The sequence below is a fragment of the Natator depressus genome, chromosome 11 (assembly GCF_965152275.1).
Source record: "Natator depressus isolate rNatDep1 chromosome 11, rNatDep2.hap1, whole genome shotgun sequence".
Lineage (NCBI taxonomy): Eukaryota > Metazoa > Chordata > Testudines > Cheloniidae > Natator > Natator depressus.
The window spans coordinates 48,242,262-48,257,731 of NC_134244.1; the positions used below are offsets into that span (position 1 = coordinate 48,242,262).

At 39.7% G+C, this 15,470-nt stretch overlaps 1 protein-coding gene across 2 annotated transcripts in view; it reads left to right on the forward strand.

Annotated features, from left to right (window-relative positions):
* The window catches only part of ZNF804A (zinc finger protein 804A), a 231,691-nt gene that overhangs the window by 200,479 nt on the left and 15,742 nt on the right, over nt 1–15,470 (forward strand). The gene's annotated exons all lie outside the window — the stretch shown is intronic.

Genomic DNA, 15,470 nt, shown 5'->3' on the forward strand with positions numbered 1-15,470 from the left:
ATGTTTACAGGGAACAGAGGACACCATACCCAAATTAGCTTTAATCTTCTTTATTGAAGAACATCTTTCAATGTTATTCAAAATTTTCATTTGATAATTAAAGAGCCTGCTCCTGCTCCCACTGAACTCAATAGGAGTTGTGCCATTGGCTTAATAGGAGCAAGATGGGGGCTCAAAGTTGTTAAAATAAATACCTTTAAACCAAGAGATCTAGCATATGCAACCACTTTCCAGATGTACAAATGTGTCTCAGCTTTATAATCTTTTCATTATCTAGTAAAATTAATTTGATAGGCAAGATGCTACTTCCATTTTTATACTGTTTTCTTTGGTTCCAGCCTTTATATTTATGAAGTGCTCTGCAGAGTTTTGCTGAAGCTAACAAAAAAAATATCCTAAAGCTTGCGGTTTGACCAGACTGCTTTTATACACATGGTTACTTACCAGCTATCATGATGAAATATTCAGTATGCAATACTCAGCAATTTTGCACCTTTTAAAAGTTGAATGTTATGGTCATTTAGTCAATCTTATATAACATATGTTATAAAAAAATCCTTCATTAATGCACCAGAAATTATTATTTGTAAAAGTACAGGGACCCTACTCTGATGCAGGATATGATGTTACTTGTACCCTGAGGATGACACATAGGGTAGGGGAGAAGAGGAGAATTGGGTAGAAGAGTGATATGAATTAGATTGACATAAGCCTCATGATGTTGGAAAATGCATGGATCTTTAAATGTTTAAAGTTTGCTTTTGTTTCTCAGAAACAAGTTACCTTGGGAAAAGCATGAAAAAGGAGAGAAAGTAGAGTAAGGAATCATTTCTTTTTCTTTTGTTAAATACACATGTGTATTATTGTATGACCTATTTAGTACAAATTCATATAACTTAACAATAAGTATCATTCTTTTGTGATAATTAAACATTATTCAGACATTTAACAGTGATGCCTGATTTTGTTCAGGGTTTTGGAAACAGTCTTTTTTTCCATTTAACTCAAATTTCATTTGTTTTCATTGAATTTACGTACGATCATCCAGATAATTTAACAAGAGAGGTACTTATGAGGAAAACAGACATTCCATATGAGGAAACAAACATTAAATATATCTAGTCATAAAATATGCTTGGGATCAGTGTGGTATTTTGTATACCTGCCCTACCAGTGCAAAGTCAGTAATTGCCCCCACCCCCGGCCCCCGTAAACAATAGATGTGCTATGACTAAAAAGTGAATTCTGAGCTGAATATTCAGGGGCATCACAAGTAACAAAAGGTGCTATTGATAGGAATATGTAAGATGAAAACAGAAATTCTGGGTGAATTCTTTTTTTCACAAATTATAGAGCAAATTAAAGTATTGAGTTTTTCTTGACCATGTTTATGAATGTATTATTTGTTTTGCTTACAACAATTTGTACAAGCTGAATTTTATTCCCAAACAAAATGAGTTGGAACAAAAATCCAAAATTTGTTTTGTGACCAAACAGTGTTTGTTTTCTGATTAAATAAAATTTGTGCCAGGAAGTAATGAAATTTGTTTGGGGGCAGAAGGAGAAGTATCATGTGACATCAAGTGACCTGAAATGTCCTGTAATGCCAAGGGATCAATCATAAAATAAACAGTGGCAATTAGAAATAGCAAACATGAAGCACATTGAAAATGGTTCACAAAACAAACCATAACCTAGCAGGTTTCATTAAAGGTTTTGGGCAAGTACTTTAAAAAGCAAAATGAATCGTAAATATCAAAATTGTTCATAAACAGAATCAAGGAAATGAAACAAGTTGTTAAGAATAGCTCCTCCAATCCTAACAATCCCCAAGGGTGAAATTCTGACCCTGTGGAATTTGGTGGGAATTTTGGCATTTTCTTCACTGGGGCCAGGATTTTACCTCAAAGAGGGAGAAGATTTGTATAAGGTGATCTTAGGAGGTATTACTAGGAGTAATGACATCAAACTGAGCAAAGGAACAGTTAGACTGAAAGCCAGGAAATATTTCCTACTTATGGCTGCTTATGACTGCATCCGAGGGCAAACATGAGGGAGGGAAGAGAAGGGGAGAACAACATCAGTATAAGAACAAATGGGTATAAATGGACTATGAATACATTTAGGCTGGAAATTAGATGTTTTCTAGCCATCAGAGGGTTCTAGAATAGCCGTCCATTAGGACTAGGGAGCAAACAACTTATCCAATTTTAAGTTGGGGCTTGATAAGATTTTTTGACAAGGTTGCCAGTGGTAGCAGGGGACCGGACTCAGTGACCCAGGAGGTCCTTTACAGGTCTATGCCTTATGTTTCTATGATGAAATCTATAAGGCTGTGGAATAGTCTCCTAAAGGGAAGAGCAAAAGCACCATCACTTGAATAGGTTGAGTAAGTCATTGTAGAATATATTGTAGGAAACAATTCCATATTGGCAGCATGATAAATTAGATGACCTAATAGTTTCCCACAGCCCCCCACTCTAATTCCTATTTCTGTGACTAAATCATTCTTGCTTCACTGGAGATAGTGCTCTTTTTCTCTCAAAATTTTCCAAAGCAATTTCTAGTTTAGTCTTCATGTGGAATCATTAAGTCCAACAATAATCAAGATTACTTATGTAAAGTTTTTTTTTTTGGTTTTTGTTTTAATATAGTGCTTACAGAAAGAGCTATCTTCTCTACTTTATATAATATGAAAGCTACATTTACAAAATGTTTAGAACTGCAGGTCATACTACAAAGTGATGACACTGCCATATTATACTCACCAAAGTAGGGCTAGGTCTCCAGCTGCACGATGAACTGAAACATATATACATGTAAACCAAGGGCATACTTTACTAAACATCTTAGGAAGCAATGATTTTTATTTTAAAAGGCACATGTTATTCTCAGTTTAAGTGGTTACAGGTGCCATGAAAATCCTGAGCTATTCAATTATTATTTGTAAGTGATTAAATCAGACCCTGTTTGAGAAAGGATACTAATCAAGCTTTATATCACAAGTGTGTATGTAACAAGTGGTTTGTCATTCTATTTCCCGTTATTAATAAATAAAAACCAATAAGGCATCCCAGTTAATAATGAATTTGAATAGCTCCATAGGCCCCATATTAATTAATTCAGTAATTATTGACTAGGCCCCATATTTATGAGTAACTGAGAAACATATTTTTGAAATGCTGAATCAAAGCACACAAAAAATCAGCAAGAAAATCGTAACAATGATTTATAAAATATACAAGATTACAAGTAAATTGTATTATATTTAATTTGTTCTATGTCTGCATTGCTTTTCTATAGCTCAGTATACATCCATTTCCTAAAGGAAACTTAAAGGTAGAGCAGGTGTGTTACTTGAGTATCATGGTCATTCATCAGGATTATAAATTATTAACATAATGTTTTCTGATTATTTTAGATCTCATGTTTTTCAAAAACATTAAGTAAAGTTCTTGCTTCTCTAGGAGGATACTGTATATGCAAAATTACTGTCAGATGCAATATTAATATAGCATATTAATTTTTGTGCTCCCTTCAGTTTCTGTTCTCTTCTTATCATGCTCATCACCATGGTATGTGAACACCTTCACGCTGTGCATTAAGTAACATCACAGTATGCAGTTCAGCACAAAATTTAAATTATGCTAACCAGTTCAAATAACTATTGTGCAATGTGTAAATCCCTTATTTCCACTAAATGCAGTATCTACACATTTGTGCAATGCAGGGATATGAAACATGGCTTCAGCAAAACATTGAGAGAGAAAAAAAATCCAAATGAGTTGCAAATACAATAACTCCTCACTTAACGTTGTAGTTCTGTTCCTGAAAAATGCGACTTTAAGCAAAACCATGTTAAGCGAATCCAGTTTCCCCATAAGAATTAATGTAAATGGGGGGGTTAGGTTCCAGGGAAAATTTTTTTTGCCAAACAAAAAACTATATATATATATATATACACACACACACACACACACGTAGAGTGTAAGTTTTAAACAAACAATTTAATACTGTACACAGCAATGATGATTGTGAAGCTTGGTTGAGGTGGTGAAGTTAGAGGGTGGGATATTTCCTGGGGAATGCCTTACTGCTAAATAATGAACTAGCATTTGACTGACCCTCAAGGGTTAACATGTTGTTAATGTAGCCTCACACTCTACAAGGCAGCAGGAATGGAGGGAGGGGAGACAGCATGGCAGGCACAGACAGACACACACACCCTGTGTGTGGGAGAGAGATAGAGATGAACATTGCCCCTTTAATAATGACAGGTTTCAGAGTAGCCGCCCTGTTAGTCTGTATTCGCAAAAAGAAAAGGAGTACTTGTGGCACCTTAGAGACTAACCAATTTATTTGAGCATAAGCTTTCGTGAGCTACAGCTCACTTCATCGGATGCATTCAGTGTGCATCCGATGAAGTGAGCTGTAGCTCACGAAAGCTCATGCTCAAATAAATTGGTTAGTCTCTAAGGTGCCACAAGTACTCCTTTTCTTATTGCCCCTTTAAGTACGCTAAGTACATTGCCTTTAAAAAAGATCAGGAAGTTGAGACAGCAGCTGCAGCCAGCGAGCTCTCTCCATCCTGAGCCCTGTCCTGTCCCCATCCTGCTCTATATGGAGAAGGGGTAAGCGGGAGGCAGGAATAGGGGGGAGGGGGACACCCTGACATTAGCCCCCAACTTCCCCCCTCCCCTGCACAGCAAGCAGGAGGCTCCTGGGAGCAGCTCCAAGGCCGAGGGCAGGAGCAGCACAAGGCAGTGGTGGGAGGGACAGCTGAACTGCCCGGCAATTGACAGCCTGCTGGGCGGCTGCTGCACAGGGAGTTTAGGAAAGCTGATAGAGGGGCTGCTGGTCCACCCTGGTTCCAAGCCCCCACCAGCTAGCTGCCACGGGCTGCTCTTCCTGCAAGCAGTGGACAAAGCAGACGGCTGCCAAACAACTTATAAGGGACCATTGCGCAACTTTAAACGAGCATCTTCCCTAATTGATCAGCAACGTAACAACGAAACAACTTTAACCGGGACTACTTTAAGTGAGGAGTTCCTGTCGAGCAGAACTGTTCAGCTGACAGAAGTAGGCTTGCACATTCTATACTGGATAGGACAAAGGTACAGGACTGGCTCTAGGCACCAGCAAAGCAAGCACATGCTTGGGGCAGCACAATTCCAAGGGCGGCATTCCGCCCCCCCCCCCTTTTTTTTTTTGGCTTGGGCAGTTGCGCTCTCGCAGTGGCAAATTTTTTGCTTGGGGTGGCAAAAAGCCTAGGGCTGGCCCTGCACAGGTAGGTAGACATGGAAAGTAAAGATTCTTGTTCGTATTGACTTAGCATCTAGCAGTCCTAACTGCAATAGCCAGTGCTTGGTGCTGCAATAGCCAGTCCCTGCCTCAAATTGCTTACAGTCTAAGTACAAGAGGAGGGAGAACAGTTGGATACAGCAAGCAGCCAGGGGGCGAAGGGGTGGGAATCACAAGGCAAAGATGAGAAAGTTGTGATGTTTGTGACAAGTGGCAGTCACTGCACACCAGCTGAGCTTTTTGGTTCACCACTTTAAGATTTAGAAGATAATATGCAGGAGATGGAGATTTTATACAACTGAAATGTTTCCATCTCACTTCCTAGAATGTGTGAGCAGGGTTAACTAGGGCTATGTCTATACTATGGACCTTATAGTGGCACAGCTTAAAGGATGAAATACATGAATTTAGAAAGTGTGCCGTTCATATCAGCAATAGCTTTTCCGGGGTGATATGGTTTCAAATTTGCCAGAGTGAAAAGTCCAGACAATACACATCCATGTCAGAGAAGGAAAGGCAATAGGAAATAGACTTCCTGAAGTTCACTCAGCTGGAGAGAGACGCCCAAGAAATAGAAAGTAACAATCATAATACCAATAATTAAATAAGACCTAAACACAATCTACGAGGAAATTATACACAGCAAAACTGATTACCAGCTGTGGGAAACATTGCAGAACCTACTTTAAAGGATCAACTTAGTTAACACTCAGACAACAAACAGACTATACCAACAAAGCTAAAAGTGGGTCAGGCAATAGATATGATGACTAAATTGTAATTTTTTCAGCATACCACTTCCATGGCATATCTGGATTTTCAGGAAAACATTAATGAAGTCCTACAACAAAGAATATCTAATGTAGAAAGAAATATTTAAACATTTATATACATAGTAAAATTAATATTAGATTGAATTTAAATTTATTGAAATAGAGGAAACTAGGGTCAAGTACGTAGAATTTTACAGGTAGGAGAACTGGGACAAAAAAAGTCCGAGTACCATATTCTACAAGAGCAAAGATTAAAAATCAGATATTCTTGGCTCCTGGTCATATGTTCAGACCACTAATCTAAATCATATCTGAACCCTTCTTTCCTCGCAAGATGGACTTTTGGTTTAGGCACTAGACAGACTCATGATTCATACCCAGATCAGCCACAGACTTCCTGAGCCTTGGGCAAAGCATGAGGTCAGATGTGCTATGGCTTGTATCACCAGATAGCTTGGTGCAAAGGGGACTTACGGCAGGCAAAAATCCCTCCCAGGGAATATGTCTGATTGCTACCTCTCTGTCACTTCCACAACAACCCCAGGTACAGAGCCTATTCCAGGGTGGAAGCAGGTACAAGCCCCATGAAGAAAGCGGAGTCAGGGCAGACCTGTGTCCTGGCAATTCTTGGGGCTGCTCTAGCTTGGGTGAGGGACTGCACAGACACACTGCAGTCCAAGAACAGGGGAAGCAAAAGGTGTTCAAATGCTAAGGTGATGACAGCCATATAATTACCTAAATAGAATCTTTTGAATCTGAAATTTGGGGACGGAATTCTCATGTGTCTCCCAAAATTTCCAATACTTTATGCTTCCAGTTAGGACAGAATTAAAGAAAAGCTTAAATCATGTCATTCATAGCCTTTGTTTCTAGTTACTTTAACAACCTACATTATAGATGAAATTGTATCTCATTGCTAATCCTCTAAACCATTCAATAAGTCCTCCACTCACTCAATGGACTTCCTACAAAAGTTCCCTAACATTCACTGACTTGGGCACCACTCCTCCTAGTAACATTGTTTTGCTAGAATATTCACACAGGGCAGAAATGAGACACAGATCAAGTAAATGTGTCTAAATATTCGAACACAAAATCTATTTAACCAGATCTAGTGAAAATAATCTTGTTTTACTGTGAAATTACTGCAATACAAAAACCTGAAAGTTTAACCATTTTAACCAGAAATTTAAACCATTTTAAAATGTAGTTAAAAAGACACTATTCTTAAATTGATTCTAGGTCAGATTAGTAAAATAAAATAAAGGACATAGAATAACAGTAGCCCATCACCCGGCTGTCTCATCTGACTGTCCCCCCAGTGCCATCCCTCCCCATCAAATGCTATAAGTCACCAGGGACAACTCAGCATCTTGCAGTCCCTAACGTCTTGCAGATTTTGCACTAAGCCCATTTGGCTTCCCCAGCTTCCACACTGCAGTTCGCAGTCCCTCTCTCAGCTCTTCTGCATCCTTTCAACTATTGGCAATTTAGCAATTAAACTCCTCATTATTTAGTCAGTGTGTAGCTTAGTCCACATGGAGGAAACCTCTGTTTACAATTTCACAAATCTCAGTGCTGCTTAGACAGTGCTTGTTTTTTTGTGCCTGTATGTAGGTGCAACCATGACAACATATTAGTTTAATTAATTTACCATAAAATAGCTAGGACTAAAAAAGTTATGAACTTCTCCCTTACCACTCACCTGCTTGCTCAATGCTTTACAACTAGCAGTTCAACATAGAGAAGGTTGGAAATAGTTCACTAAAACACTTTTCCCATCTGAATGTGATGATTTGACAAAAACATTTTTTTTTGTGGAAATGTATCCATTTCACCCACAGAATACAAAGTTGTTGAGTGGTTAGGTAACTCCTTGGGCTGCAGGAATCCCAGATTCAAGTCCTTGCTGCAATTCAGGCAGATCAGGGTCTCCTGCACCCCAATGGCTTATTGGCTGTTCTGGTACAGGTCTGTCTCAAATCTCTCCTGTTGGAGCTGTTCCATTTCGTATAAAAAATTCAATATTCATTGGGGGGTTGGTGTCTCTCTGTTTTTATCACCAAAAAAAAAGTTTCAAAAGGTCTCAGTTTTTGTCCCGAAGTGGAATGAATCCAAACACTTAAACCTCTAAATTTTTCATGAAATAGAATTCTTGGTTTCCAGCTAGCCCTAGTGCAAAGAGCATTATAAATATGCCACTACTATACTTGATCATTTAGAAACAAACAATTCTACAAACAGCTACAGTGGGAGTTTCAAGCAGTAATGGATATACCTTGTTCTTTATTACACAGTATATGAAGAATTTATGTAAAGTTGCTGGCAGAATGTGAGGGGAGTAGTAGAGCGCCCCAATACGGGCTCATCCCACATGGGAGACTGGAAATTCCCTACATTAAAATTCCCCTTAAAGGATTGCTTCTTCAGCAATGTCCACAAGAGGTAAACCCAATGAATGTTCACCTCACTAGCTAGGGTGTGACTTTGATGATGTGGAGGCAATGGACACACCTCCATACTATGGATGGGGGAGGACAGGGGTAGACCCAAAGCAGAAGAGTCTGGGCCATGATCTTCCCTGTTCCCTCTCCTTCTTCCTGAAACATGTATATATGGGGGAAAGGGGAGGACACTCTTCTTTCTCATTCCCTCCCTTCCCAGGTCAGTAGGTAGGTCAACTCACATGGCATCCAAGTAAAGGACCCTGACCCTGACCCAGAGAGGTCAGCTGATTGGGTCTTGTCTGACAGGGCAAGGGGAGAGGGGTGGCTTTTCCTTGCTCCTACTTGTGGGAATAGCCATTTTTGACTCTGCTTGCTTGTTGCTAGCAAGTAGTTATTTTGAGCTCTGTTCCAGTCCACCTTTCCCCGTGCATGGCTAATTACTGGATCTCCTACGATGCTGGGGGCTAGGCTAATCACCAAATTTTGTTTGGGGTGTAGCATCTAGTGAAACTGACAAACTTCTTTGTGGGGTTTTCACATTCCATCTGGTATCTCAGAGATCCAGTTTTGGGGGGCTAAATGACATTGTCACAACTTTAGTGGGTTGCAGGATGGTTGGTGGGGAAAAGGGGTCCTATGTGAGGTCCCTGTAACTCAGTGGGCTGCTTGGGCATGGGCCCAGAGCACAACAGTCCACAGTAGGGAGAGATGTCTCGTGCAGCATGTGGCTCTCCTAGTATAATCTCTCCTACCTCGTCTGTGGAGGAGTGGAGTGGGACAGGACTTTAGCTTCCAGCCAGGATCCTAGCAAGCGTCCATCACCCTCATCCCCATCCTCAGGTTAGTAGAACCCAGGGCTATTGGTGACCAGTTCAAATCCGCATTGGAACATCCATGCCAGGTAGTTGGGGGTGGGGAATGGGCCTATTGGTTTTAGGGATTTTAATAAAGTTGCAGCATCTACATTTAACCAGATTATGTTATTTCAAATATTTATAAAGTACCATAATATTATTCCTTCTCTCAGCTTCCTGGTGCATCTTGTTTCCTATAACTGTAAGCTTCCTGTGGCAGGGATTGTCTTCATTTAGCTTCTCACCCACGGCTGAGTGAGCACAAATAATGATGTGCTGAGTGTAAATTAACAAATAACAATATGCTATGTGAAGTGTCTTCTTTGTTCCGCTATTGGGAGGAGAGTTTGATCCCTCTGAAAGCGTGGAGGAGTTTGGGCCCCTAAACTAAAATGATGACAGATTTCAGAGTGGTAGCCGAGTTAGTCTGTATCAGCAGAAAGAACGAGGAGTACTTGTGGCACATTAGAGACTAACACATTTATTTGAGCATAAACTTTCATGAGCTAAAGCCCACTTCATGAGATGCATGCAGTGGAAAATACAGTAGGAAGATATATATATATATACATACAGAGAACATGAAAAAATGGGGGTTGCCATACCAACTCTAACAAGACTCATCAATTAAGGTGGGCTATTATCAGCAGGAAAAAAAAATTACCATTGCCAACTGTGTCCACAGATCTATTCAAGGGACACCCTCATAGGACCTAATCACATCAGCCACACTGTCAGAGGCTCATTTACCTGCACATCTACCAATGTGATATACGTCATCATGTGCCAGCAATGCCCCTCTGCCATGTACATTGGCCAAACTGGACAGTCTCTATGCAAAAGAATAAATGGACACAAATCAGACGTCAAGAATTATAACATTCAAAAACCAGTCGGAGAACAATTCAACCTCCCTGGACATTCAATTACAGACCTAAAAGTCGCAATTATTCAACCAAAAAACTTCAAAAACAGACTCCAAGAAGAAACTGCAGGACTGGAATTAATTTGCAAACTGGACACCATTAAATTAGGCTTGAATAAAGACTGGGAGTGGATGAGTCATTACACTAACTAAAAGCTATTTCCCCATGCTAATTTTCCTGTTACTCACACCTTCTTGTCAACTGTTTGAAATGGGCCATCCTGATTATCACTACAAGTTTTTTTTCTCCTGTTGATAATAGCCCACTTTAATTGATAAGTCTCATTAGAGTTGGTATGGCAACCTGCATTTTTCATGTTCTCTGTATATATATAATCTTCCTACTGTATTTTCCATTGCATGCATCTGATGAAGTGGGCTTTAGCCCATGAAAGCTTATGCTCAAATAAATTTGTTAGTCTCTAAGGTGCCACAAGTACTCCTCATTCTTTAAACTAAAATGAGCATTCAAGTCATGAATGTGCTATAACAAATTGAGAAACTGGACTTCTCTTCCCCAAACCTTTACTAGTTCAAGATGAGATGAAGAATGATGTTGCAGCAAAGGCACAGAATTGGGATTCTGGAGGTGAGAGTTCAATTCTTGGCTTTGCCAGACTTCCCAAGTGATCTTGGCCATGACGCAATCTCTCAATGTTTTTAATTCCCATCTGTACAATGGGGATAATTTTAACCCACATGGGTGTTAATAAAATGATCAATGGTGCTTAGATACTACAGAGATGGGAACCATTTAAGAACTAAACAGATGCAGAGAGAAGCATTGGTAAGCACACAAATAGGAATATACTGATAGACTTGAAGCACTGAACATTAAATTATTTTCGACTATTCTGATCTTCAGTTTTACTAATGTTCATTCAGGAATGAACTGTTACAAGTTAATGCTTTTTAAAGGTCTAATGCTCACTTTGATCACCTCGGTTGTGTGACACCTGTTCTGTACCCCTTCTGTGACTGCTTCTCCTTTAATACTTTCCAGGGTGTTGCCAGTCTCTCCACTTGGTTGGCTATCCTCTTTTCAAGTCAGAACATTTTTATGCTGATTAATGTCCTCAATCCGACTTCCTTGGTTGCCAAGTTAGGGAACTAGGTCAGAAAATGTATCACGAGTTATAGAGGCCATCCCAAATGACTTGCTCCTAAAACCTTTATGATGCACCTTTTTTATGGAAATGCTGTTTTACTGCTCTGAGCTTGAATCTAGTCTATGGAGGGCCTAAAGCAGGTGTAATCTAGAGTGGGTAAATTCCACATTTGGGGGAAGGAGGAGGAAATATTTCACTGATGGGTTGATTTTAAAATAAAATGACAACTGTCTGAAGCTACTTCGTAGTGTATTAATTGGGTGAAACCTAGTTGTGGGTTGAGTTCAAACCTCATTCAAACTTATGTTTGAAAGCACCCTTCACAGTAAGACATTTGGAAGAAACATTTATGTTACCACATCTAAAACAAGGCCTAATAGAATTTGCCCAGAAACTATCACTATGTGGGTGGTAAATTCCACTGGATATTGTGACCTGGTGTGTGAGGGAAGGAGGGAAAGCAAAACACAGAGAATGGCTGAGACAAAAAGCAAGAAAACCAAGTAGGAACTAGTGATCACAGTGTGACCCTGGAAAAAGCTGGAGAGAGCACTTGTCCTGTAGATGCATTGGCTAGGGACTTGGGGCTGTAAGCTAAGAAACTGCTCCTTTTGTTCTTGCTTGCTCCTGCATTTGGAGAAACAGGACTCTGTAAGTTCCTTGTAAATAAACAAGATTGCATCAATAAAAATATAAGACTCCATCAATTTCTACTTCCAACTGGAAAAATCCATCCCCAGGACTCTGAAATTTGACTAGCAGCTTGGGTTAAAAAGGGGCAACAATAGTATAAATCCCAGAGAGATGTATCATTGAGCAGAGGGTGGTATTGACTCTACTCCTAATATTACTCTAAAGGTCAAGCAAGAAGCAAATTTTGGTGTCACAGTAGTTTACTATGGTAGCTTTATGCCTCTATTGACCTGAAAATTAGTTCAGTGGCCTGGATATTTGTCAAAGTCAGAAAAATTCCACATAATTTGGTACAATTGTTAGTCTATGCTCAAGAGAAAAAAGGATTATAATAGCAGGGGTGTTATAAACCAGGAGAGCACGCTTAGTAGAGCAGAGAGCCCCCGCTATACCTGGCACGTACAACAGTTTTCCCCCACGTTCATACACTTCATGTAAGTTTCACTATTTTCCAATGAACTTATCTGAATTTCCTTTTGTTAAACACAGTCAACTCTCTTAACATTGGATTTATTATAGTTTTTAAAGTATCAAACATTTTAAAGTTTTTGGGATACCTTTGCTCATTTCTCCTTCTGTTACTACTGTTATCACAGTATTCAAATGCATTGTGTTCCACGTTTCAGTCTTTAAGTGTTGTTGCTAGCTTGAGTGTGTTTATTAATTTATGGCTTCTCCATGTTTTTAAGCCTATTAGTCTGAAGTGCTATTGTTACAAGTGCTTATATCTTGAATTTTTTAAAAAAGTATCACTTTGCAAGTTAGTAGAAGGCTTGTAGAGGTGATGTAAGAAATGCTCTTAATGCAGTTATGTGCTTTTGTTTCAGTAGGAACCTACTACTTGGATTAAATTAGACTTTCCAGCAGTAGAAAAATAGTATGTCTACTAGAAAATCTACTACAATTCTTTGAGGGGGTCAACAAGCATGTGGACAAGGGAGATCCAGTGTATATAGTATACTTAGATTTTCAGAAAGCCTTTGAGAAGGCCCCTCTTAAGCAAAGTAAGCTGTCATGGGATATGAGGGAAGATCCTCTCATGGATTGGTAACTAGTTAAAAGATAGGAAACAAAGGGTAGGAATAAATGGTCAGTTTTCAGAATGGAGAGACGTAAATAGTGGTGTCCCCCAGAGGTCTGTACTGGGCCCAGTCATATTCATAAATGAAATGGAAAAGGGGGTAAAAAGTGAGGTGGCAAATTTTGCAGATGATAAAAATTTGCTCAAGATAGTTAAGTCCCAGGCAGACTGCGAAGAGCTACAAAAGGATCTCTCAAAACTGGGCAACAACTGGACTGGACAACAAAATGGCAGATGAAATTCAGCGTTGATAAATGCAAAGAAATGCACATTGGAAAACATAATCCCAACTATACATATAAAATGATGGGGTCTAAATTAACTGTTACCACTCAAGAAAGAGATCTTGGAGTCATTGTGGATAGTTCTCTGAAAACATCCACTCAATGTGCAGCGGCAGTCAAAAAAGCAAACAGAATGTTGGGAATCATTAAGAAAGGGATAGATAATAAGACAGAAAATATCATATTGCCTCTATATAAATCCATGGTATGCCCACACCTTGAATACTGCATGCAGATGTGGTCATCCCATCTCAAAAAAGATATATTGGAATTGGAAAAGGTTCAAAAAAGGGCAACAAAAATGATTAGGGGTATGGAATGGGTGCCATATGAGGGGCAACAAAAATGATTAGGGATATGGAATGGGTGCCATATGAGGAGAGATTAATAAGACTGGGACTTTTCACCTTGGAAAAGAGATGACTAAGGGAGGATATGATAGAGGTCTATAAAATCATGACTGGTGTGGAGAAAGTAAATAAGGAAGCGTTATTTACTCCTTCTCATAACATAGTAACTAGGGGTCACCAAATGAAATTAATAAACAGCAGGTTTAAAACAAACAAAAGGAAGTATTTTTTCACACAACACATGGTCAACCTGTGGAACTCCTTGCCAGAGGATGTTGTGAAGGCCAAGACTATAACTGGGTTAAAAAAAGAACTAGATAAGTTAAGGAAGGATAGGTCCAATAATGGCTATTAGCCAGGATGGACAGGGATGGTGTTCCTAGCCTATATTGCCAGAAGCTGGGAATGGGCGACAGGGGATGGATCATTTGGTGATTACCTGTTCTGTTCATTCCCTCTGGGGCACCAGGCATTGGCCACTGTCGAAAGACAGGATACCGGGCTAGATGGACTTTTGGTCTGACCCAGTATGGCTGTTCTTAAGTTCTTTCATGTGTATGCAAATATTTGCTATGCACTACAAGTCCCAGCTTTTAAACTGCTAGTTATGACTGTATTGGCAAATACACAGTAAATACTAAGAGATGGATTGTAACTCTACAGCCCCAGTGAGTTCCCCAGGAACAGGGCAAGAACCAGATTGGGATGCTGATATTCCCAATGGTGTTGCAGCTTTCCTTTTGCTTCAGAGGAAAGCAGTCCATACTAACCCTTCTGATGGTCCAGGTTTTTACTTTCCTCCCCTGCGGAAGCTGAGGTGTATGTACATGGCCAGGGCTCTACCACCTTCCCAACCTCCTGAGCCAAAGAAGGAATAGAAGTCTGGGGCCAGATGCTCTCCCCCAGTGCACAGGCTCTGGTGATGTAGGTAACCCAGGCATGGGATAAAGGGCTCCTTATGCCTCCTTTCTACCCTGTGTGGGTGTACAGAAGGACAATCAATTGAGGTCTATATAAGTAGTAAAACATTGCTATGTTATGTCTTGATCTTTCAGCTGGATTCACGTGGTTGGAGTCTCAGTAAAATTAACGGGGTTCAACATGAATATAAGAGTCTTTTCATGGATCCAATGGCAGTACTGGAGTCTCAGAGTCAGCTTTCCCATTGCTCTGCACCATGTGATGTCATTCACCAAGTGAATTCAAAATGGATGTAGAAGAACACCTAGTCATAATGGTAGTATTTTACCCTCACTTTTCATCATTGTAAATGACTACACAAGGCACAGAGCAATGGAGAAACAGTCCTTTAGTTCTCTCAGTGAAATTTCTTACTTAAATTATCACTATTTGCTGAGCTCTCTACTTGCTAGGATGCCACATCTTTTGCTCTGGCTTTCAAAAAGAGAGGGAAAACATACATTTGGAGACTACATAAAGGTAACTCAGGACTTAGACCTGCTAACACCTACTGCAAAGTATATTTGTTATGACCATTACTATGACCACAGTTCCATTGACTATGCATACTAATATGTGTTTGCTGAATTAAGCCTTGCAACATCATGTAGAAAATGTATCAAATACACAGTGAAGATTAGATAGTAAGGGACCCTTTTTTAACCACTTACACTTCCTGTACAGGGAGTTGGC